Source organism: Saccoglossus kowalevskii, chromosome 14 (assembly GCF_978046115.1).
Source record: "Saccoglossus kowalevskii chromosome 14, keSacKowa6.1, whole genome shotgun sequence".
NCBI classification, from domain to species: domain Eukaryota; kingdom Metazoa; phylum Hemichordata; class Enteropneusta; family Harrimaniidae; genus Saccoglossus; species Saccoglossus kowalevskii.
Window position 1 is genome coordinate 27,257,375 of NC_140654.1, and position 25,960 is coordinate 27,283,334.

A 25,960-nucleotide genomic window follows, 5' to 3' on the forward strand; every position below is an offset into this window, starting at 1 on the left:
TGGACAGCCCAAAAACTCATCTTATTAGTCACATTATTACATGTTGAATGCAACGACAAAGTCAACGTACTTAGTTATAAAATTAATGTGAATTTTCAGTACGCTGTGATATTTGAAATTGGAATATAAATCAAATAAAGATGAGAGAGCCATTCAACAATGAGCGGCTCACTCTAGTCGTTAAAAAGGGAAATCCAATTAGGGTAGATTTGAGCAGGAACACTTGACCATCATGTGTACGAATAATTGATTGACACTTCTCAACGCAAAGTTCTAGCGAATTATGAAAACAGAAAATGAGGGCATTGCTGTTACAAATTGAGAGATTCCAGAGACTGCAGTTACACATAACACTTGGAATCAAGTTTGTGATTATGAAACAAAATAAAAAGAAGATAAATTATTCACAACTGATCACGTTATAATTGAATTATTCTGTCATATACATCATGTACATCCATCAATTTAAATGGGTCATGAACAAAGTGATCTATCGTTTCAATATGGAAAGTTGACAAATACATATATTCATTTTAAAAGCAAAACATGCGTATGTACATGTAGCTTGTTCGTTCAATAGTTCTTCATTCTGAGAATATTCCACATACACTGTAAACATATATTCAAAGCTGACAATACATTGAACACAATACAATGAATTGAAAATACATTGAAAGTACAAAACAATGTAGGGTGATTGGAACCACACAATTTTTTTTTTTAATTTGGTTGTATAAGCCTAAATAGAATACAGTTTTTGCATAACACCTAACAACAAATTATTAGGATTACGGTAATGGGCTAGAAAACACTGGGTTAAAGCGGGAGTGTCGTCACCTGCGCACACGCTGGAATTGAGTCCCAAGCCACGATAACAACACACGCTAAAATGCAGAGGCTCATGGGTAGATACTTGTTTGTAAACAATGACACGCTATGGCCATCTGATGCATGCACAGGTAACGATACCCCCCCCCCCTTTAAACATACATTGTAGAGGTAATATTTTATTTTCAAACACTCTACATGTACAATACATTTTTACAGATTATTGCTAGAACACAATCATGGTTTTTGTGATGTCAAAAATGATATCAAAGTTTGTCATAATTATGCCATAATTTTGTTAGTCATGGATATTTACGACACTAGTGGGTCCACATAGCTAATTTGCACAAATACTTTTATAGATAACTTGCATAACATAAAAGATGGTACACTTTGCTCAGTATAGGACTTATCATAGAGCATATAATGTATGTACATGTACATTGTACATATAAAATATGAAAACCAAATTTGAGTGTGCCAACATGATTTGTCGTACAGTTTGGGTAATACATGTAGGTACATGTACCATATATTAGAAACATTGCATCTTTTTTTGTTTTTTTGAATTATACATTACTTTCATATTAGAGAAACATTTCACTGATCAAATAATCTTCTCATTTACAGTGAAGTGAATACAACCTGCAGATCAATCATGACATTATGAAATGGGTTATCAAAGAAACCAAATCGTCCAATACATGGTTAAATGAATAGAATATACAAAACTGTATATATGAGGATGCCGAGTTCAAACCCTGAACACAATTATGACATTAAGGAAATGAAATGGGTTATCAAAGAAACCAAATCGTCCAATCCGTGGTTAAATGAACAGAATATACAAAAGTGTATATATGAGGATGCCGAGTTCAAACCCTGAACACAATCATGACATTAAGGAAATGAAATGGGTTGTCAAAGAAACCAAATCGTCCAATTCATGGTTAAATGAACAGAATATACAAAAGTGTATATATGAGGATGCCGAGTTCAAACCCTGAACACAATCATGACATTAAGGAAATGAAATGGGTTATCAAAGAAACCAAATCGTTCAATCCGTGGTTAAATGAACAGAATATACAAAACTGTATATATGAGGATGCCGAGGTCAAACTCCGAACACAATCATGACATTAAGAAAATGTAATGGGCTATCAAGGTAACCAAATCGTCCAATTTATGGTTACAGTAAGTGAATTCAATACATGTGGATATATTACAATTTCAATTCCCCAGGGTGTAATTCACGCAGCACCAATGAGTTAGCAATCAAAAGCCTGCAGTGCAAACTACTTATAAATCTCACATTGCAATTAGACCCTGCACAGACTACACAACTGTATAATGCAAACACTTGAAAACAAGGCTGAATGTACACATACATGTAGAACAGTCACGCATCAGTATGTTGAAAAATATGACTATACATGTACATCTGACTATATTTTCCATCAGCTCCTCTTCGATTTGTCAACCGATGAGACCATGCTTTACTAGAAATCAGTTTGTAAAACAAGTTTTGATTGGTTGCTTTTTACGCGAGACCTGTTAGAGTAGGTCAGATGAAGTTAGAGGAGATATGCATCAGTGACCGGTATTAAAATCTACCAGTACTGTTAAATACTTTATTTTAGGTGGTATTAATTTTTGCTTAAATTAATTTTCACTGAAAAGACATTTTGGTTGTATTTTCACTAAATTGATTGTAAAACATAGGAATAAATTATGCAATTTCACTGGATCTTATTTCAGCTGATTTATCCCTTCAATGACAATATCGAAAATCAATTCAAACTGAAAAAATAAAGTGGTTTACTGAAATAAGATTGACGAGTATTAGTGAATTTCTTGCCAACAGTGTATTTTACATTCACTGTATATTTTGCAACATAATACTTAAATCTCTCGAATATGAAGAAGAATTCATCACATTTAATAGAAAATGTATATGGCAACACTAAAACAAACTGACTACACTTACAGAATAACAGCTATTAAAAACTGACCCTCCTCCCAAAAAAAAGTGTACATGATTTTAAAATATCTCTCGCTGACACCAATTTTTCCCATTCATTTTGGCTATGGTTTGAAGAAATAACAAGAATTACAATTATAAAGATCAACTATTAACGTACTTTACAAATGTGCTGAGAAACCTTCATTATTGGCACTGAGGTAGAAATACATACACGTGTCAATATAATGAGTATATAAAGAGTGTGCATTTCACATTTTTTGCAAAGAGTAAGGTTTACTCAGTATCAGTGATTGGAAATGAGTTGCACACCCTGGATGTAAGCAGTCATTTACAGGAACACAAACCGCCCATCATAATTGACTATTTCCAAGACCCCAGTCTGACTCTGTTCATAAACATGATCATATAGAGAGTTTCTTTCAGCGACAGTCTACTTAATCATGCCGTTCACACAGTGAATGATATATCTGTTATTAAATTAAACCCAATTCATATGTACATGCAGTGTACAGTCTAATATACATTAATTTTGTAGTATATCAAGTAGTATACTGTGAATGTACATGCATCTAGAAATGACACAGCATTCATGTGCTGGTAAAACAATATAATAATGATAAATTTTTTTGGGGGGTTCAACATTTTTTGGACACCAAGCATCTTGTAAAGCTTTTTTTTTTTTCGCAATAATACCAAACACAAGTTTGCGATATGATGACACCTTTTCACCACAGGAACCAATACAATTAATAAATTTCTCAAAAACAACAATTTTGATGGATGTAAAACACATCTTTTTATCTAGCATTTTATTTTAGCTAATTTAGCTATTCTTTAATTATGCTAATTTAAGATTTAGCAATTAACATGAAAATATACTTTCATAATGAGAATGTTGACACTTTAAACTAAATTAAGACTTTGTTAAAAAACTTGCTTAATAAAATTCATTTCAAAATATGTTACAGTACTTCAGTGGCCAACATTTCAGTTGCGACAACATAACACAAAACCACATTGTAAAAATCAAGGAAATTTACTAAATAAGACATTTACTATACATTGTACGTATACAGATTACAAATGTACACTGCAGTATAACAGGATCAGTTGTAGATTGATTTCAATGTGTCTACATACATTGTATAAGGTACATTGTAATTGTGACTTAGGCTTGAAGACTGCAAATCTCTTGACAGGTAGATATGCAATTACAATAAAACACAATTTATATTAGCTAGATGTCCTAACCTTAAGTTGCTGAATTAGAACATTTTTCACATTAATTCATTTAAATTAGAAATCTTTGAGTTATGTCAGGTTATAAAGGTTAGATTGTGTATGAGAGCACACTGCTAATGGCAAAATTTAAACTTTTGTCTAATCTAAATAGAAACTATTTCATTTTTTTAAACCAAATTTTGTCCATGATCCTGAATTATTATTATGTACTTGTACATGCAATTATTCCATTTTCCTCGTGTTATATTGTGTATATGGTACAGATGTCACATGACTATGTCATATGACTATGTCACATGACTATTAATACATGCATCTCCAATGGAAGTACATGTATACAGTACCGGTACATATCTACATGTACAATACAATACAGTCTAGGCGTAACTTAACTTTGCAGCTGAATTTGCCTTTTCATGAATAATTATATTTTTAAATTATGTATCATAAAGATAAATTCATGAATGTAAATACCCAGAATTTATTCATTTCCTCATAAATGTTAAATAAATAAGTCATTGAAAATGACACAGTCCCCGTAAAATTTTTGAAAGTTCTCTTTGTGCTAGTCATATTAAAGCGGAGGGGTTGTCGCGAGCGTGTCCTTGAAACTTGAGTTCCATGTGGCGTATACAACAGATTGATTATTTACATCAAAACATGTGTTTCGTGTAGTAGTAATATGGCTAAAAATAAAAACAGCCGTTATTCGGTCATTTTTGGTCTGATTATGAAACACACTGATATGTATGATGTATGTGCCAAATACAAATGAAAATGGTACATAAATTGTGGAAATATAGTAGTAAGGCCAAAAAGTCAGATGGCTGTCAATCGGCCATCCTTGACCAGATTTTGAAACAAATTGTCATGGAAATGCATCCTAACATGTATAAAGTACATGTATGTGCCAAATTTGAATGAAAACTGACAGAGCACGTCCAAAATACAACATTTTCAAAAAACAAGATGGCTGCCAGTCGGCCATTTTTAATTGAATCGCTAAGCCACTGCATGTGCATATGTCCCACATAAGGTACTAGGCACATGCAAAGAATGAATGGAATCGGTCCACAGGATTCTGAAACATGAATCACATATGTCACAGACTGACACACGGATGGAAGGACACACGAACGGACGGACAGACTCAGGAACTCACGGACGGTCGGGTACATGTATCCCAACATGTATGATCTATGTACTAAATTTGAATGAAAACTGACAAAGCATGTCCAAAGTACGACATTTTCAAAAAACAAGATGGCTGCCAGTCGGCCATCTTTGATCAAATTGTGAAATAAATCGTCATGGACATGTATCCTAACATGTATAATCTATGTACCAAGTTTGAATGAAAACTGACAAAGCATGTACAAAATACAACATTTTCAAAAAACAAGATGGCTGCCAGTCGGCAGAGATATGACTCTGGACGGACGCACGGGCGGAGACTGAATTATAAGTCCCCGTTTAATGTTACCATACTGCCGAGCAATATATTAAAGAATATTGACTTAAAAAAAGGTGGTAGTCACAAGTTTAATTTTTGAGAAAATGATGATTGTATTTTAGTGGATAGTGGCCATTTTGATTGTATGTTTTACCATAGGTTCCTATGGCATATTACATAAACTTATTATGCCATATCGCAAAATGTAGGCTGAGTACTTTTTATTTTCCTGAATTATTTCAAAAATCTGGGTTTTAAAAAGTGTTGAGAAATACATTATGCTCTATTGAATTGTTTTAAAAATAGCATTTTTTGAAGAATATGTATTGGGACAAGTTTCTAAAAATATGTCACTGTAACACACAAAAGAATGCTATTTCACAGTGCAATGGGACAATTATAGCTTCATGATTTCACATAATAAACCAATTAACATTGTCATGCAATTTATGATCAACTTTCTCAAAAATGAGTACTGGTATATAGGTTTTCACTTTAACATTAATAATTTCAACTTACTCTTTGTAGTTTTCACTTTACTAATACATGTATGAGCCATATTCAGACAGATTTCTCAACAAGTGTAGACATTGACATTTTAAAAAAACAAGTTCAGCTCGCATTAAGTCAGCTGAAAATCAGCTAAATGTTAAGTTACCCTCAGACCATACAGTCGCCTGAAGTAAAATCATGTTGTTTTCTACAAGGTTTCACCTGAATTTAATCTATTACAGCTGGTAGGACAAGTTATCTTTGTATTTCAATTACTTCCTTGGAAGGACAGTTTAGACAATCTTTGTTGAATATTATATACTGTAAATGCATTAATTATTCACTGCTATTTTTGCAGATATGTAAAATCACTAAATTAAATCTACAAAAACATGTAAAATAACAAAAAAACTCATTTTTCCCCTGCCAAGTTTGTGAACTTAAAGGGAAAGTCAAGGCTAGCAACATAATACTCACAGATAAAAAAGAGCTCGGCAAATGTAAGAACATGCAATTTAAAGTTTTTTTATATTACTTTTTATTCTCTAGATATTCAACTTTTCATCAATTTATGTAGTCTGCCATCTTGCATTCTCCTACATTTGTGGAGCTTTTTCTTAAGGGGTCATTATATTGTTTGGCTTGATGTTTTCTTTAAAACCCATTGAAATTGCGCAAAAATTTGTGAAATTGAAGTCCTTACAGTACTACATGTAGTATATAAATTAGTCAGGACTTCAACAGAAGAAGACTAGATAAATTATGCATAATTATTTGCATAGAGTTGATTCTAAAACAAATTTGATCAGATTCAGTGAGGTGATAATCTGTCATTGTAGTGAAACCATTTTTATGCCCAATTGATAGAAAGTTATCAATTGCAACTTGTACATTTATACATGTACAGAGTATGTGTGTATAAGTAATCTATTTATATGCATAGTAACTACATATATAGGGCATGTGATATTTAACACAAAAATCTGGAATACACATTTATCTTATTCGACTACCGGGTTGATTACTAATTAGTATAATTTTAATTAAGCAATCACATAATGAATATACTGCTGAATTAGCTACAACTTTAAATTACAATTAGTTAAATTAGCTAAATGGCATGCTAGATAAAAGACACTCATAACAGTACACTCTGTAAACAAAATTCATTTCACTATATTGGAGTCAAAATACAGGTACAACTTATGTAACAATGTGAAGTCATAATGATACACCAATGTAGTAGTATGCAGTAGTGAGTTGAGTAAGATTCATTTGGACAGACAGTCACTATACACATATGGCACTCAGTGTGGAATTAACCTTTTAACCCAGCATACATCAAATCCCTTTACATGCAGTTCTCTGTAATCCTATTATATGTGACAGGTGACTGAGATGAAAGAAAGATTTGTGGATTATCTGAGCCAAGGATGATCTAACTGTCAATTTCATTTTGAAACCTCAAACAAGGTTAAGTAATCAGATAAATGTGGGCAAAATAAAATTCTGGGGTGATTTATACAATGTTTTATAAAATTTAGGAAACTATAGATCCTTTTTGATGAATTTTTAGATTTATTTTCATTGAAAAACACAATTTTGATGGATGTGCAAAATGTAATAATTGTCACTGATTTTTTCTTATAAATCCAGTTCAAACCACTGGCGTAAATTACCTTCAATGTATTTTATTTTCAGTGATTTTAAGTAAATATAAATTGTAAGTGAAAATATAGTTCACAAATAAATAATTTATGAACAATTCTTAGTAATGATAATTTTTGATTCTATACTATCGGCCTCTGGCCAGTAAGTACACAGACAACAAACAGTACAGTTACAGAATGTTGAAGAAAATAAATCTACTTGTCACTAAACGTTTAAACACTGGATATCATGTCAAAGTTACTTTTTTAATATAAAATATACAAATTTTAAAACATTATGTTACACAGGTTCACTTTCTCATGTCATGAGATGAGATCAATGAATTTTTCTGTAGTCTATAACTCAACATTTAGCAAAATTTTGGCTGGCGTAAAGCTTTGCTTGCTTTTAAAAAAACAATTCATGTATACTGTATTAGCTCTATTAGTAGCACATGCGCTTATGTAAATGACAGCAGAGTGTCTATGGCACAACAAAGTAATATTTTAATGATCCAGTATACATTTAATGGAATTGATGGTTTACATGCGCTTCTATTGGAAATGCACTTCTAATAGGATAAATACGGTACCTACATGTTAATTGTGTTGAGTAATCTATCTAAATATGTCTTATCAGTAACTTGCTTACATGTAAATTCTACAAAGACTATTTTGAATTTGTTAGTGAAAAAGTATTTAGAAAAAGGTAAAGCCAGCTTGAAGCTACATTTGTATAGCTAAATGCTTGGATCGTACTGTATATTAGCGCACATATTCTTTTTTGTAATGAACTTGAAATGATGGACAGTTCTTCAAGCAAGCAAAGATTCGCTGATTGTTATGCAAATAAGGCAATTGATATAAAGAAATTGGAACAAATTGATTATCTCTTAACACCTTCCATTGAAAACTAATGAATCATGTTCTTGAGACATCAAAAGAACAGACGTGTACAATTTCAATTTGTATGCAAGATTTTAAATCAATTCAGTATAGATATGAATAGTCGCACTGCAGATCGCAGCATGAACAAAAATAGTGTTATACTGTAACAGAAGAAATATTCATTTACATACTCAATTTAAGCAGATTTGATCTGGTATGTTCACTAGGTTTTAAATTTGCTGGTTTGTAAAGGAAACAATACAGTGTAATAGTAATCACTAGGTTTTTAAATTTTTGAAGAAAACAAAATTCTATAATACAGTCACTGGGTATTAATTTAGTGCAATTACCTGTAGCCATCAGTGAAATACATGTACGGAAAAATAAAATCAAGAGATTAATTAAGGTATAGATGCAGGTTCGTAGGCACTTGCGAGTGAATTTTCTTTTTTTTTTGCTTTTTATTATCCAAACAGTCTTGGCTATAGACTGTTAAAATTTCACAGCATTGTGAATAGTGGAACATACTCAAAAGTCAATTTTAAAATATAGAAAACAGGTACAAACATTCTCTCTTTTGAATGCTTAGCAAGATTTAGCAAGGCTGTACATAAATAATCAAAAATAAACATCGTGAAAAAAAAGTAATGACGGTATCTCCATATTATGCACTATATTTAACTTTTTACAAAACGATAATAGGTTTAAATTTGGAACTGTTACAGCCATTTTAATTATGAGCATTAGCAAACTTATTACTGAGTGAATGGTTAAGCAAATTAGCCATTATCTCCACTTGTGTTTTTCAGTTTACCATGGAAGTTCAAATCTAAATAGCTCGCACAATTCTTGTTTATTTTGAGTGAAACTTTCACACAACGTTTATCAGTTGTTTATTAACAAATGGGCGTCCAGGTGTATATTTAGTATGTTTTGTTTTCATATTACAAAGTTGTCAAGCAGGATGTGTGCTATATAGTCAATCCCGGTCAGTATTTCACACTTCGAATGTCATTGTCCGAGAATGCAAAGCTTTAAAAATAAGCCCAGATGTCCTTTTGTTCGTAGAGACGTTGTCAGCATAGTGTGAAAATGTCAAGACAAACTGACAAAAACTGTGGGAGCTAATTAATTTTCAATCTCTCTGACTAACCAGAAAACACAAACGGAGATAATGGCCGTTTTATGAAAGTGACGTTAATCTTCCACAAAAATGGCTATTGCATCACGACGACATGCCAAAATCCATCATACACCGACGCTTGCCGATGTTCAATGGTCAGATAAAAAAATAAAATAAAAATATTTAGAATACTAGGAAAACGGACGTAAAATCGTCCGCGGAGTCAAAACCTTGCGTGAAAACTGTCATGGCGTCGTCTTATCTTTTCCACTTAGGGAGGGGCACAATGGATTACGTAAAGCCGATGAGATATTCATACAGTTATACAAACATAGCGATCCCCATTGGGTGGGTTGAGTCTAAATTTACCTTTCCTCAAACCTTTAACAAATACTCTGTATGACGCAGTTTTTCACGATCTCCGGTGAAATGGATCATGCGAAGTTAGACGGCCAGGTTGAAATGGGTCGTAATATTTTGCTACACAACGACTATTCACAGTTTTTGTACTCAATCGCCGGTGAGAAAAAGTTGAAATGAAAGACAACTATTGTAAATCGAAACAGGTTTCATTCAACTACGAGCAGACGCGATGGGTCGATAAAAATTAAAACGAACCCTGACCTCTGGAAATACCTCATTCATAGAGTGCCATAGTACCAGAGGTCGCCGAGCACGGCCATACAACGTACTTTGCGACATCGCTACAGATGCATGCTCGCTGACAAGGGGGTTTCCGATGAAGGTAACGAAGATGGCATCGCAGAGTGCGTGATTTTTCCGCGGTGTTTAAAGCATCTCGTTGCCGATGTTTCTGTAATTTTCGGGTTATTTTTTATTTTTAAGTAACCGAGCATTTCACGTTTGTGTATTTTGCCACTGAAAAGTTTGTTATCGATGACAGCACATCAATGGTCTGAATGGTGTTTATCCACGACTACATCGCAATGCTATCAGCACAGTGATCGTTACAGCGAAACGACAATTTAATAGTCAGTTTTATAATGCCTTCGGAGAAAAAAAATGCGTGAAAAAAAAATATTTAACAGTACTCCACTGGAAGCTGCCAGGCTAGAAGTTGTCGACATGTTGCGAGATAAGGGTGAAAAAGCTTACTTATCATTTACAACTGTATGCTTTTTGTATTCCGCTTGCATGCTGGAAGCGTCTACGTATTGTCTTTTTTTTTTTGTAGTTTGCAAGACTAGTTGGTAGCGCTTGAGGTAAGTTAAACAGGGTCGCGGACAGGAGGTTACACATCGCTGCACCATAACTGAGGCCAGCAACTCATTTGCATTTAACATCAACCGTGACTTGTCAATCAAAGAGCAACGTAAACAAACTTTCGGGACTTTTAATCACATACGCGTGCCTCGATTCCCTATATTTTAAAATCCATTTTTGGGCATGTTCCAGCATTGACAATGCTCCGAAATTTCAACACTATCTAGCTAAGACTGTCTGGGTGAGAAAAGCAAAAAAAAAAAAAATTCACTCCTAGTGCCCACGAACATGCATCTATACCTTAAGCCCCATACAGTACATCTACTACATGATCATGTATACTACCTGTAGTATAAAAATATGGGGCTGTTAGTCCATTCCAGTTTATATTTTCCTGGAATTAAGGTGAATAAGCATGGAGTAGATAAAATATACCGGTACTACAAAGAATGCACTCAGGCATTAGCACATCAACATCCAGTTTTGCCAACTGATACATGTACAATGTATGTGCACACAGTTGCAGCAGTAAATAAAGAAAGGTAAAAAAAATATTGTGTATACATGTATACCTGTAAATTGGCTCAATGTCATTCTGCTATAAATATTTCTCTCAATTCAAACTAATGAATTGAATTTATAGCTGAGGAAGTTACAGAGTACATAGAAAAACCCATTTCCTGTGACAACACATTACACACGCATGTCTGCGGATATTAATAAAAGGTAGCTGTTATAACACTAGAATGTGATTCATTAAGAGGTATACTGTACAACATGCTTTTAACTTGTTGGGTTTATTACATCTGACCTGCTGTGTGGAGACAGTTTTAAATGTAACTGTAAAGTTGTGTTTCCTGACGTTTCATATGTAAATTGAAAATGCTGATGGTTTATATAGTATATGACAAAGTACATTTATTATATTCCAGGTTTTGAGACTGCATAACACGGGTGTATAATCATCTTTCTATCATAAGGGCATTATAACAATATGCATACATGTACAAGCACCCGGGAAGTGAAACCCCTTGATTCTCCTAAAGTCTCCTTGGTTGGTGATGAGCCAACTAAGCCATTATGGTTTCTACATGTACTGGTACTTGAAAAATGTACCTCATTTTGACTCAAATCATCATAAAGGGCGACAGTCCTGTTCGATATGGGACTCGTAGTGATGAATACAACGCATGTAAAATACATTGTTTATTTACATGAAATTCAAACACGCACTGCGCTTTAAGCAATGTTGCTCACCAAAGTTGCTGCTTAAAATCAGCCCCAACAGTTAACTGATACTAAAATCCATGAAATATATTTATCTGAAACATCGCCCACCACAAAAGAATACCCATTAGGGTGTTATCAGCACCTTAGAGAGGTTCTGGTGTAGCAAAAACAAGTACCATAAAAACTAACGTTGTACATGTACAATTTGGTAGGGTTCATCGCAGATGTAAGGTATCCCGCACATAGAAAAATGTCATGTTTTACCAAATTGATTTAATAATGATGATTTCCATGCGATGTTTAACATAAAAAGTTTGAGAATGAGCATAAAAGGATACAAATTTAAATATTTTTTTGAACACTGCGAATTACAAGTGTAGATTGATTGTATGAGAAACCAAGGCTGTGTTGAAACCAGGAGTGAACGTGGAAACAGTTGATTGTACAAACAATTCCTAATTTATCACATACAGTAACCTGCACATCTTCACAGTGTGTCGTGAAATATCATGAATATACAATATCACCAAGTCAACAAAACTAGCATACTAGGCATAGGTCAATAGAGCAAATACTGTACTGGTCAATAGAGCAAATACTGAACCGGTCAATAGAGCAAATACTGTACCGGTCAATAGAGCAAATACTGTACTGGTCAATAGAACAAATACTGTACTGGTCAATAGAGCAAATACTGTACTGGTCAATAGAGCAAATACTGTACTGGTCAATAGAGCAAATACTGTACTGGTCAATAGAGCAAATACTGTACTGGTCAATAGAGCAAATACGGTACTGGTCAATAGAGCAAATACGGTACTGGTCAATAGAGCAAATACTGTACTGGTCAATAGAGCAAATACTGTACTTGTCAATAGAGCAAATACTGTGCTGGTCAATAGAGCAAATACTGTGCTGGTCAATAGAGCAAATACTGTACTGGTCAATAGAGCAAATACTGGACTGGTCAATAGAGCAAATACTGCACTGGTCAATAGGGCAAATACTGTACTGGTCAATAGGGCAAATACTGTACTGGTCAATAGAGCAAATATTGTACTGGTCAATAGAGCAAATACTGTACTGGTCAATAGAGCAAATACTGTACTGGTCAATAGAGCAAATACTGTACTGGTCAATAGAGCAAATACTGTACTGGTCAATATAGCAAATACTGTACTGGTCAATAGTGTGCAAGGGAATTGTTTAGTTCACTGATATTCTATAGATAAAATTGCAATGCATGATGGGTATTATCTTGAATTAAATATACCCTGTGCGCATCTTTTCTATTGATCAAAATAACCACTCATCCAATTTAAATGTAATTTGATACATGTACATTGTAAGATGCATTGGGATTATCTCCAAACCTGTGAATTGCAAATATGATGGTGATATCAACACCATCTTAGTTACCATGATATTATACATGTACATGTACCAGCATAGCGTAAAAAACAATACTTGGGTCAATACATGATATATTTCATTTTTAATATGCAGAAATAATATAATACTTATCCATGTCATTTTCTCAATTAAAGTGGCATTATCCTTGATTTTTTTGGTTAATCCATGCAACAGTGAGCTATAGTTACTTTGTGGCATCGCATGAGTTAACACGTGGCATATAATTTTGATAATACATGTAGAATGAAAATTTGGTTGAGCACAAATTCACTCTCAAGCTATAAGCTGCTATTTTGAGGTTATTTTGACTCGCTATTAATTGAATTAACAAGCAACTTCTCAGCTGAGATAGCTCCACTGTTAGAAATGCACATTTCACAAGCAATCTGTAACACAACATAATGGCAATGAAAATTCAAAAATATTCGCTTTTTACCAAAAATGACCAAAATTAGAGAAATTATCATCACAAAATGAACAAAGCGAAGAGAGGTCAACCTGGGGAGTCTATATGTATGTATCAAGGCAATTGGACTTGCGGTTTTCAACAAGAAGTCAAAAATATCATCATGAAATAAAAAAATAAAGACACACAAAAAAGACAGCATAGCTTGTCTTGTGATGCGACAACAAGACATGTAGGTGCATGTAAGGAGACACTTCCTGTAACAGAGACACAACTCTCAATAGGCTATTAAATATACCCATCCCTAGACACATCATTAGTGACAGCAAAGAGCAATTTAGATATCCAATATTGAAACAATCAATGGTGATCACGTACATGTACAACAAGTTTGACTTTTAATCAGTATTTCATTAAATATTGCTCTCAGAAACACAAGTCTCGTAACTATGTATCAAAACACTGCTATTTTATGTGCATGTTGTCACAGTGTTTTTTCCTTACCATGGAAACAAATGGCAGCAGTAAAATATATATCGTCAGAGTTCATGTGCAATATGAACTTAACGTAAATCACCAAGATCCTTCTATTATCAGAGCCGAAGTTCGCCTAACAGGTGATTTTGACAGAATTTCCAGTAAAAATAAGACCATGCCCTGAAGGAATCAAAGAAAGCTTAGAAAGAACTCCTGTGAGCTGAAAGTATTGGATGTATATATAAAAATAGTGAATATTTTGATACATAGACTATTGAAACCTGGACGATGCTGTCAAATCATATATGTGTCACAGAAGTACATGTGTAACTAGTGCAATGTTTCACAAACGTGTCGTAATTACATAATTTAGGAGTTATTTTTGGAACATTTTTATCTATCCTGGCGCCTACGGTCTAATTTATGTTTTTGTCATCACTGATGCCTCTTCAAGAATATCTGATATTGTGAATAGCATGAATAGGTAAATTTTGTTTGACAATGAGCTGTTAATCACTATGAAAAATGGTAAATATTTAGGCAATAACCAGATTATATCAAAAAAATTCCAAGTTCTTTTAAAACAATGTACCAGATGTGATTTCGTTGAGATATCAGAAATTAACAAATGTAGGTAACCAATATGTTTTCAATGTTCAACTAATCACACAATGTGGATTATTCTGGAGCATCTACATATCAAGTTTCATTGAAATGTCCTGATTGTCCTTAGTATGCAAATTGGGTAATAGTGCACACAACTGTAAAATAATCAGGTCTGCACAATGTCTCCGGGGAACCTATGTTCCAAGTTTCATTGAAATGTGATGATTTGTTCTTGAGATATTGGTAGAAAGGCAAAAAATTTATTAAAAAATATTATGGAAATTAGGTGATTAATATGCACAAAATTTAACCTAAAGTCAGTGCATTGTACTACCTGTTTAGGAATGTAAATAGATAATTCTATGAAACAACGCTGTTTTCAAATTGAACATGTACATGTACTCCTAAGTCATTTTACATAAGATGATTTATGAAATTGTGCATTTGACGTCACTATTTCTTCTATACAGGGAAAAAAATCATGGCTAATTGTCTGTACATTCTAAACTCAAGAAATAATTCTATCCCAGTACCAGTATATTTATTATCTTGTGAGAACGCTATATATACATTACAAATTAGAAATGAGCAGGAAATACACTTCATCATCAGTTGGCCTTATTATAGAAAATTTTTTAAATATATATGGAACAAAAGTCGGAAATCATATCTGAAAATTAATTGTTTTTATGCTACATACTCAACCAGTCTTCTTAAAATTAAACATAGTTGAACTCTGGTGACCTTGCCCTTTGTTATATAATATAATTCCCTTTATCATAGTTTGTTTCAATATAAATATGCATTGTCATAATTAATTTTGAATACAAACAAGTTTTGGGGTTGAACTAACAGTGGGGAATCAGTCTACCGAATGTCCTTAAAAGATGTAAATATCTTAAAAAAACATTGGTGCCTTTTTTGTTTAATTATTTTAAGGAACATAATTTCCAGCTTTATTGAAAGTAATTGAGATATTTAGAATAAAAACAAATGTCTCATTGCAAAAAAAAAGTGCTGCATTTAGATGTGAATAGATTCATAAAACATGCAAGATAACAGAAAAATTTAGCTGGCTTTAGTTCAAGTATTTTGTACAGGTGTCTGTCAAAAATGAATGATTCACTGAGACAAATATGAACTGCCTCATTGTGTGACTACTGTATTATATGAAAAGTAAAAAAAAACACCCTTTATGAATAGCTATCATGTTGCAAGCTCTGCTTTGTATGCAAATCAACTTAAATAGTTGGTGTCCAGTGGAGGGAGAAGTCAACAGTACTGTTGCCTCCTGAGAAACTACATCTTCAAACACTGCAATCTCTGAAGTGCGTTTTTAAACTAGTATTATAAAAACTCTATCATTCTGTTCTAATAGCTGAAACATATTCCTGTGAGTTTTCATTTGTCGAATGAACTGTTTGTCAAATACTGAATACATATATTGTAGAATAATTTTCTTTTTAAAATGTGGATGAAATGTTTTGCTTTTAATGTATTTTTTATGTATTGTTTTTGATTTGATAACTTTTGACTAAACAGATTTTCTATTAGCTTCAGATCTTGATCAAAGTTTGGCACCCAGTTCATAGGAGTGCTTATATTGATTTTCTGACATCTTGTTTTCTGTAAAGATTTTATTGGTAGGTTTGCAAATGTGTATCAGACTGTGCAATCTCTCCATGAGTTGGTTTTGAAACCCAGTATGGGATTCTGAGATACATTACCAAGGATATTATTACAAGATAAATCATTTGCTTCATTGAACACATACAACAATGCATATTTCCACTGAGATCAGTGACCTTTGATGTGTATCACCAGTGATCAGTCAAGTAGAAACAGTCAAAATATTTTATCAGATTTTCTCAATTTTTGCATGATATTTTCATACAGGACTTCTGTTGTTTAAACTCAGGGAAGACTTTATACTGATGAATAAGGTGACCAAGTTTGATAAAGTTTGGAATAGAATTAGTAAAGTTATTATGCACACAATAACAATTATTAACAACGACGACAACAACAACGACGACAACGCCGGACACAATTTTTCCCTTAATATACCTTTCCCTTCCATCTTTGATGGTACGGGCAAGGTAAAAATGACAACCTTATAATTACAATTTCATTCTTAATACAAGTGTACTCCAGTTCTGAAAAAAAAAATGATCAACCAACGTAAGGTTCATACATGTACATGTTCCCCTGGACTATGGAGACATTCAAGACATAGATATCCGCTCAAACATACTCTGACTCACTCATATTATTATTAATAACATTATTCTGGGCAATATCTATGTTGCAAAAGATGGTTCTGAGCTTAACACTATAAGCACATATTTTTTTTTTCGCCCGAATAATATGCACCATTTTTAACACTTTAAGTTAGTGTCTGAAAATTTAATATTAATTTTGGACCAAATAAACATAATTTTCCATTAACTAGAGATCTGGTAACAATTTTTGCAAAAAAAAAAAAGTATGGAAAAAAGTGTATGGTGCATTTTGAGAATAGTTGCAAAGGTTCACCTTACCATTCAAAAAATTAAATATTTGTACGAAGAGAAAAGATTGCTGCGTTCAGACCCAGCTACTCGGTACAGGCTAAGATGTTGAAACGTTAGTCCAGTCTATACCCTCAGCATGGCTAATGGAGTGTGCATGATTACTTCAATGCCCATTTGAAAGATTTACTATTATATTCATAGCTATTCATTTCAGTATGTCATTTCCAACTAACATCAAGAGACATTATTTTTAGGAATAAAATTGGACTGATGAGACTTTGTAATACTTCTGCTATTCTGTACTTTCTGAAGCATAGTTAAAAGGACTGAAAATTTGTATAATTTCAACAAGTTTGGGTGTTCCCTGTGCTAACTGATGTTTCCTCCTCTGTTTGAATGCAATCGTGTCTAGCCGATATGCAAACATAAAAGATTAGGTTAAATCTTAGCCCATACTCGGTGTAGCCTGAACACAACTAATAAACCTAGCATGATAGAGATTTCCCATATTTCTCAGTATCAGTAATATGTACACATGCTGTCAGTAAAATTTGCATTGATAATGATGAAAATATAATATTGTTCTTGACAGAAATTAAAAATCAACTGTGTTCGTTATCCCTATTTGTATTCATGGTAACACATCTCTTCATCTTATTAGTTAATGTCATTTGTAACATCATGCAATGTGTCAAAGTGAGGATTTCATTGCTGAAGGAAAACACACCTGTCTTTTCTGCATGTTTTTAAACTAATTATCTGACTGTCACTAATTAGTGAGGTATGGAGATCCAATTTTAAACTAATTATCTGACTGTCACTAATTAGTGAGGTATGGAGATCCAATTTTAAACTCTCTAGGGTTTCCCTGGTAAGCAGATGAATAACAAACGTCTTATTTTCCAGCCAATTAATTTTATACATGCACCCATACAATGATACATGCAAACACTATTGCACATGAAAATCAGTAACATCTAAGGCCCAAAAAAGTCGAAAAATTACGCAATTTTTGTTTTAAACAGCGTTCCACATATCCCGCCATGAAGTTGTTTTATATCAGCTTTAACCTTTTCACCACTAGACTTTCTCGCCAAAAATTGTTCTTTAATTATTTTTTAATATTATCACATAAACCATAATTTTGGAGCCAACAAAATTTGAGTTAATTTCAGTTTTTCCTAAACAAATTTGGTTATTTTTGTCTCAATTTTCTGAACAAATGTGCAGACAATCAGCGGGACTATTTTGTGAATTTGTGATGAAAACAGGTTGTGAAAAGGTTAATGGCAAGTTTTTCATTCCTTAAATCTCACTGACGACCATCGCCCATTAATTCAATAGTTCAAATTTATTGTTCTACTTTAAAGAGGAAGCTGTCAATCCCAGGAATTGTATCAAGGAATTATGGGACATAATTGTTTATATTTTTCACATTCAATTAATGTACCTTTTGTTTCCCTTGTATTTTTAAGTTCAAGGCATAACTGGAAACACCCTTTAAAACATTATAGTTGCATTTATAATAGATGAAATATGGTACGGAACATGTGAAATATGATAGCCATACTGATTGTAAATTAGGCCAGGCTGTAAATTTAAATTGTGAGGACTAATGAAAGTCTGGCAGATAAAAAATACAGACGTGTTCCCATTTTACTCTGGATTATTGCTTAGCAATGAATTGTGCAATTTGTTAGTTTCTATGATGTTTTGAATAGATGGACACCGTGGTGATACGCAAATTAAACATGCTGGGTAATTATGTTTTCTATTATAGGTTTAATGAAAAGGAACGCAGAGTTTAAAAGAGTACATCATTTTATGTAGAACTGCATACAGCACAATGCACAACAATATGTGACAGATAATGTTGAAAATTTGCAGAATAATAAATATAATTTTCATAACCTTCCTTTGAGTGATGCTCTTCAAAGTACTGCATGGCAAGGATAGTTTCATTATGGAACACAAAGAAGCGAAATAATGGACATTTTGTACATGTATCCACGGAAACTGGTCTATTACAAAAGTGGGTGGGGCTATGTGCCCTGATAGCAGATCAGTCACATACATGTAGTATGGTACTGAAAAATATTATAAATCATGTCAGCAGCAAAAATTATTTTAACAACTAGTTTAATTTAAACCTTCAAAAACATTTAATATTGAGTACGGTAATTAGGAAAATGTGTTATAAAAACAGACAGTTCTAGCCTATAGCCATTTCCTGATATCACAGCGTTTAGATAAATATTTAGGCTAGATAACCAGCATGTTGCCTAAATACAAGTACATGTAACAAACATAGACAATTGTGAATCAAAACAAATTGAAAGTGTATTTGAGTCGTGCTGTATAATTGTAAAAATTTTACTGCGTCAAAAGGTACTTCTATGCATCAGTATAGCATCAAATTACAATGAAAACTGAGTTCTCATGGTTACTTACTAATAAATACAAACCAAATTAAAAGTGTAGAGCAAAATATCATGCACACACAATATTTGTTGATGTTGTTAAAGCAGTAACATGTAAAAACTGCTCAAATTGTGTGAAAGACGGATCATCAAGAATTTCATTATTCACAAGTAAATCACACAATTGTACAAGAGTGGAAACTTCGATAGAGATTTGAGTGACTTTCAGAAATGGCAGAAAACCATCAAAATACAAAGATTTCTGGCTGAAAATATCTTATGTTTTTCAATATATGAACAATACTGGAGAGGAAGATATTACAAGAGGATATGTTCAACTACAATGATGGATCATGAACACAGTAATTGCAAGGAGGAAATAAACACTTATAGAATATACTGTATATTGGAAGATGTATTACAACTGTAAGTCGTGAAGGCTATTTTACCTGTGAAATATATTTGTATACCGGTAATACAAAACAATACATTGCTGACAATTTATCCTCCATGGGAAATTAGGATCAGAAATATATAAAACTGTAAACCCTAACAGAGAAGCATCAATAAAGAAATAGCGATACTTACTAAGCTGCATTTAGCAGACTTTTTAGATCCGTGTCCACCCATTTTATAAAGAGCACCAATGGAATTACAACAGCATACAATTTATCCAACGAAAGAAAACACACTACCGTATTCTGGAATCATGCAAAACACATTGGCAGCAAGTAGCCGGAGTTCAGTATTTATGATTTCAACTCGTACATGTAGGTATTCGTATGAGATAAAGGATGGAGGGAAATGATTATGCATGCATGAGGCAGCCTTACAGACTCGGTTGCTATGGTGACAGGTATACATCAGCTGCCGGCTGTAGCAGCTGGGTAGGTTTTCCCGTATTTGTACATGAGCCAAGTACAGTTATCAGTCTGATATCCCTTTAGTTACATTATATGAAAAAAATATCGATTGCAGGATTATTTTTGTTACAACGTATTATTAAAACTAGATTTCCAGTACATGTATTGATCACATATTCTTTTGTGTTGAATCAATTTATAAAATATGAAATATCTCAAATTTATATCATTTTTAATTACTGAACTAATTTGTATGCATAGACTGATACATACTAATGATGATTACCACACAGGCATAATTTCACTGTCAGTTCTGTCTAGAGTGCTGTCTCTTCAGTACGTGCAGTTTTCAAGTGTACAATGTTCATCACTCTAGATAAGAGCTTTCTACTGAAGCAGAACTGACTTCTATTCACACGCATACCAGTTCATTCAATTTTGAGACTAGCAGATATAAACATAGTTTCTGCTTTCTGAATTTTCGTCAAAGCAGTGTTTTCAAAAGATGAATATGTATTCATTGATCTAATTGATATAAAAAAAAATTACTTTCATTTTTTTCCCTCTATCCTGGCTTCCTCTCACAAACATAAATCAATGATTAAAGAAAGGTTGCGAGTTGTTTTAGAGCAAATATGGAGATTGTGAATTAAACCAAGCGGAATAACCAATCTGCTTCAAGGACTGTTTGTGCCACTAGTGATTTCCCCCTTATACAGGGTAGTACATACAAACTGGAAGAGAGGAGACTGCATTTTGTTATCATAAATAGAAATGTGCAGGATATCATCACGTAGCCTACAGGAATGCTCTCACACACATGCTCGTCTTTTCAGATCAATGCGTAAATTACCGAATGGTTCTGTGGTTCATATAAACATTTCTGTGCATGCCAATCTATGTCATACAAATATACTGGAAGACACACACAAATAAATTAAGACTTTTACTTCACCCATTATTACAAATGTGTTTGCTTGTAATATAATCATGATAAAAATAACAAAATTACAGGGAGATCATACCACTAATGGTAGCCGTTGTTAAACCAGAAATTTGATGTCAAAGTTAAGAGGTCACCTGTTTTCAAAGCAAAAATTACAGTTTAGAGAAAATTTATCAAAGGGCACTGATTTAAACTCGTCAGGCATTGAAGCAATTGACTTTGATGGCTCTGTGAAGTTCAAGCCCTGGGACACGTATACATGAGTTGATTGTTTGGTAATCACAATGAGTTAATTTAGACAGCAAAGCAACTGCTCATTATCGTTATTACCGGTATAATGAAATGGTAATTCCCCCCTCCCCTCAAAAATAAAGTAATATCACATTATTTGCTGGTGATCAGGATGCACTCTTTTGTACATGTATTACCACACACAATGAAAAATATCCAAAGCATTAAGAAACATGCAAATTAGGGTGTGTGGCACCGAGAACGTATTACTCACATACATGTACATGTATAAATAAAAAACAATGATTTATTTGTATGACAGTAGAAGCAATAAATGGTACTAGAACTGACATTATAAATATAATTTCAAGTACAAATGTATATGCATTAAAACATGGGAAGACCACTGCTCTGAGAATTGTTTTCAGAATCAACCTTATATTTGCCATATAGCCCTGTTGGCTCCTTACATACATGTATCTCGTCACAGTCTAATTAATTATTTTCTGAATGCTCGTTTTCATACTATGATATGCTTCACAAGATGTTTTTTTCACATTAATTTTCAAGAGCGACATCACTACTCTACCTCCTATTCTCCTCATAATTCCTGTGAATTATACTCCATCCCCAATCCTATATAGTATTTTATCATGCTTTTTTTGACTACCTTACATTTATGTATACATGTATAGTATGTCTTGGATATTTTTTTTGACTGGCTCCAAAACTATTATAGCTAGGAAGCTGCACTGCTCTCAAATTCAATTATTGAACTTCATGGCTACATCTGGCATATTTTACAAGTCAAGCATTTAATAGTGATGAACACGTCAACCAAGAAATAATGCAAAAGCTTTTCAAAGTACAAGCAATACTCTACTATCCACAGGCCAATTCAAGCCACTCGGCATCCCTCTTTAGACATGGCCTGAATGCAAGAGTTTTGCTCAGAAAAAATGCTTAATGCATTTTTTATTGCCTCTTGCCTTCCTTGTTATGATACATAATTTGACCCCATTGTTTATCAATATTACTAAGTAGTTGGGCCACTACTTTATTAGGATCTGGAGGGAACAGTGAATGCAATAAGTGAGTGATGATAATCTGTGGTAAACGTGATGTGAAATTTACCCATGTGGTGTATTATTAATATGAGTATTATGTACATATTAGGCACAAGATCATAGACTTCCGTTGCTAGGATGAATAAAATATTAATAATGCTATGAATTATCACTGTATGTACAATGTACATCTAAGTGGAAATGGTTCATAGATGAATATATACACTCAAGCAACATTTAAATGTGTATACAATTCTAAAACTCTGCCACAATAGACAATTATCTATTGGGCCCGAAGAAACAAGTTTCTGGTTAATTTTTCTTTTCAAAATTGATGCATTATTGCAATTACTGTACCAGCAGAGAAGTAACAATTCAAGCCTATGGCTCAGATTATTACAAAACTCTAGCGATAATCACTCTAGTCCAGTAACGTCAAATATCTTGGATTATAACAACTCTTACAAACATAAAACGTGCATGTTTTAACTGATGGCCATGATGACTTAAAACATAATATATTTCTGAGACTTGAACAATTTCATAATATTTAGACCCAATGATTGATAGGCGTTGATGATCCCTCATTTTTCTTTATCTAACAACCATCTACTGTCCATTAGAATGACTGCATCATTAACTCCAGTCATAATGCAGCAATTCTTATCAATTCAAGCACATAAAATACAAGTACTCCTTAGAGATTATTCTATAGGACTTCCATTACACAATGGCTTGTAATAAGAGAAGGCTTGTTACATTAAGACATGTCTGTTTTAACAAGAGAAAAATGATCTTAACTAATATTAGTAATAATATTATAGAAGTGTAATAAGAGCAAATTCTACTCCATTGAGGAATTTCTGTTATAACTAGGAAAAAATGACTCAAGCTAAAAAAAGATACAATTCTTTTGACAGGTAAGAGGAGAATATATTTGTCCACATTTTCCCCCCAAATTAACAAGAAGCATTTGCAAGTTAGTACCGGTAGTGAATAAACATGACTATTACTGGCATATACAGTATCACTGTTAAGTCTTAAACAGCATTGCAAATGATATTTATTTTAACAATTTTGCTACTTTTGATAAACAACATTTCAAGGATTCCAAACTGTATAATATACTGAATCATTTGTTCATGAAGACTGGGTGTATTAAAATCATCCTGAACACTTTGATACAGTAATTAAATTTGAAAGAGCGCCCTCTCTAGATGAGGAGGTCAGAATTCATTCTTAAAACGTTGCCAGGAGATGGCGCTGAATATGATGGACACAAGTTTTCTGAATTAAGCCAGTCAACCTGTATTGCCTCAATAAATGTATTCCTTCAACTCAATCATGATGTGCATTATAATAATAATTAATAATTAATTAAGCACTTGCAATTTGCACATACAAAAAAAAAGTCAGAAGAGACAACAGTGACATTCATTGCCTGGAACTGTCGCCTGGCACAAAAAAACAAACATTTAAAAAAAACATTAAATAATGCTCCTCAACTCAGTCATGACAGGTATGAATGAAATCAGCCCAACCACAAAAATCACAGAAGAGTTAAAAAGCCTTTACTGATGGAAAATTACCCCAATTTTGAGGTCAAATGTCTTGGTAATGAAAAAAGATTCCAAAAATTCAAATAGTAACTTTGTGCCCACACTCAAGCTGAGTAGAATGAGCTATCATGTCTGAGGTTTTTTATCCTGGAATTGTAAGGTACATTGTAAGATACATGGCACAAAAATATTCAAAAATCATTGTTTTGGGCTGTTACAATAATAACGATGGGCCAGAAATTTTTTCAGATTTTACCACATAACTAGACTAACAGTGGGACCTGCCTGCCTAGTTTGAGCGAAATCAGCCCAGCCAAAAAAATCACAGAAGAATTATACATGAATGTGAAGACACGGAATATCACACACACACACACACATACATATATACACACACACACACACACATACATACATACACACACAAGTGATTTTGAGAGCAATCCTAGCAGAGCAGATACTTTCACATTTGTCAAATCCCAAGCGATGTTGACAACACTACAATGCTGAGACCTATTTTTTTTTTACATTTATTGTCAGTTATCGAGTTTGCCAAACCTGTCTGTACTTGGACTTTCAACATTTTACATACCCGTAATCGCAGTGAGAATGGTGTGTTTGCATGGTTTGACGTGCAGCGCTATGAGAGCCGAATGTCGGCATGATTAGCATAAACTGTGGGTTATTTTGTGAGCTATTCCATTCCTCCAATCAGCTTGGTGTATTAGAATATGAGAGATGACAACAATATTAATTTTCCCTTTAATAAAGTCATGTTGTGCATTATATCAATATTGCCCCTCTACTTCATTGTGATGTGCATTATATCAATAATTAAATTTTTGTCCCTCAACTCAGTCAGCCTTCAATAAATTATCAACACAAATGTATTAAACCTAATGTCCATTTGTAATATAATCCCATTCACCAGTGAGATTGTCAGAAAATACTGACAATGACTTATTAATTAGTATAACCTTGAACCAATACTCATCATTCATACTGATAATATCAGTAATATTAATTCCCATCATATAAGTAATAACTGTATTTATTCCATTCCCTAAGGCCAGACATTAGAATCCAGGCATTACTTTAAACTAATCAAATACTGCTAACCCTTTCACTGACAAAATGGGCTGTTCCATTTTATACATGCGTATCTGACCCACTCTGTTGATCAGTTTTAATATTTGCTTCATATTGGATACATTTTCTATTCCTGGGTCATACACAACTTTACTTTCAAAAATTATTTCACCATAAAAGGATGGAAATCAAAGCAATCCATAAAACTCCTGCATATCACTTGGAATTATGTATTTAACAAAATGATTTTGTAT

General features: G+C 33.2%; 1 protein-coding gene across 2 annotated transcripts in view; it reads right to left on the reverse strand.

Annotated features, from left to right (window-relative positions):
• The window catches only part of LOC100375061 (PAS domain-containing serine/threonine-protein kinase-like), a 69,933-nt gene that overhangs the window by 41,914 nt on the left and 2,059 nt on the right, over window positions 1-25,960 (reverse strand). The window lies entirely within an intron of this gene.